At 34.2% G+C, this 2065-nt stretch overlaps 1 pseudogene; it reads left to right on the top strand.

The window, feature by feature from the left end:
* LOC102583080 (G-type lectin S-receptor-like serine/threonine-protein kinase SD2-5) overlaps positions 1-1128 on the top strand; it is a 7171-nt pseudogene extending 6043 nt beyond the window's left edge.
* The last annotated feature ends 937 nt before the right edge of the window (positions 1129-2065 follow it).

The raw sequence follows: 2065 nt of genomic DNA on the forward strand, positions 1-2065 counted from the left end.
GATTTCCTTAAGATTGTTATCGATCTGTGTATAAAAAATCAGAATTACTGATTTCAATAAACTTTGCAGAAACACGAAGTAACCAAAGTTTAATAAACTAGTAAGAATAGATGAACAGAAATTAATTGATAAAACTAAAATCTGTAAAAAAAACGTACCACAATCTGGAAAAAAAAAAAACAGAATCAGAAAAAGATCAAGCCCACTGAATGCACAGTGTCCCCTTAAGGAAATTATTCCCCTCTAGTATCCGAGGTTTGATTTGGAATATGTCCTCCCAGGATAGAATGATCTCAATCACCAGTGTATTCATGAAAGTTTGCAACCTTTCAAACGGTCATGGTTGTTTATGAAAGTTGCAACCTTTCATTTTTCCAAATCCAAATCCAAAGCCGAAGCCAAGCCGAGCGAGCGACGACGACGACGGCGCGAGGGGAGTCCCTCTGTCCAACCCTTTTAACAATTAATAGGAGTGTTTCTATATTTAAACTCTCCTATTTTTCTTTCCACCACCTATGAGGGACAAATGTCTTTTCAATGTCTTTTCAATAAAGCATAAGAGGACTTTTCAAGTTTCCAACTTTTTCCAAGTTCCTCTTTCATCTCCCCTCAATTTCCCATTAACTCTTGCTACATACCCAACAAATTTTAGTTCTCTCAGTTTTCTCTCTTCTTTATAGAAGGAGGATAAGGTCCATCAACGATGTGGATTTTCTGGATCCAGCACCAATTTTATCGGGAATCCTAACTCGATTCTCTTACAATGAGTTGAAAATAACTACAGAAGATTTCTGCAAAAAGCTCGGGGAAGGAGGATTTGGATCCGTTTACGAAGGAACACTGAGTAATGGCACCAAAATAGCTATGAAGCATCTGGATGGTGTAGGTCAAGTAAAGGATTCATTCTTAACAGAAGTAAAGATAGTTGGTAGCATTCACCATATCAATTTGGTAAAACTCATAGGATTTTAATATAATATTCAGTAACTTTTGCATTAGATTTTTGAGCTTCATGTAGAGGCTCCTCAATTCATATGTGACAGCAAAAGTAATACGGTGGTGTTGCAGCTACTGAACGCTGTAAATGTATTACCAAATTGCAGTGCCGCTCCGCTCACCGACTTGCTCTCAGAGGCAAATCCCAAATTTGAACTTTGAAGTTTATGGGTTCTGAACTTGCCACTTTAGTGGGTTTGCAATTAAATATTTATATATACTTACTGGATTTCCTAATACAAATAAAAGTCCTAAGAAAAAGACACAAAATTAGTCAAAACCCGTACTTGGGCAATCTTCGCTTGTGAGCTAGCTTTTGGGGTTGAGGTAGACCCACTAGTTATTACTTAATCAAACTTTTTGACTTATTAAAAAAAAATGCAATTTCTGTTCAGGAGGGTCTCATTTTTTTAGTTTATTATTTTATAGCAATAAAGAAGCAACCTTGAACTTGTAAGAATAAAGAAGATAAAGGGAACGTTTATAGTCTCCATTAAATTAATAGGAAAAAGTAGAGCTGTCAAAATGGGTTGGCCCAATCCAACCCAACCCAACCCAACCCTAACAGGCTAGAGAGTTAAATGGGTTGGGACGGGCTGACCCTTTTAATTAAGGATTAATTACTTGAGTGGATCCTTTTTTTAAAATAATTACTTATTTTAGATATACTCTTTAATTATTACCATTTATAGCAATATAAAACAATAGAGTACTATATATTTTATTACATTTTCTTTCTCTCGCTTCTTTCTCTTTTTTCTCTCTTTTTAATTTTTCTCTCTTTCTCGCGCCTTTCTTTTTGTTGCTCTTTTTCTCTTACTTTCTTTTTGTTGTTTTTTCTTTCTTGCTTTCCTTTTGCTGCTCTTTCTCTCTCTCTCTCTTTCTGTTGCTTTTTGTTCCTTTTGTTTCTCTCTCTACTTTCTTTCGTAGAGTAGTCAATGATTCGTAGAATGAATAAAATTTGTATCAATAATTAATTAATTAAACAAATAATTTAATCGTTACAAATGAAGAGACATAATAAATTACAAAATGAATTAAACTTGAATTAAAAATGTATTACACACAT

Source organism: Solanum tuberosum, unplaced genomic scaffold (assembly GCF_000226075.1).
Source record: "Solanum tuberosum cultivar DM 1-3 516 R44 unplaced genomic scaffold, SolTub_3.0 scf00102, whole genome shotgun sequence".
Taxonomy (NCBI): domain Eukaryota; kingdom Viridiplantae; phylum Streptophyta; class Magnoliopsida; order Solanales; family Solanaceae; genus Solanum; species Solanum tuberosum.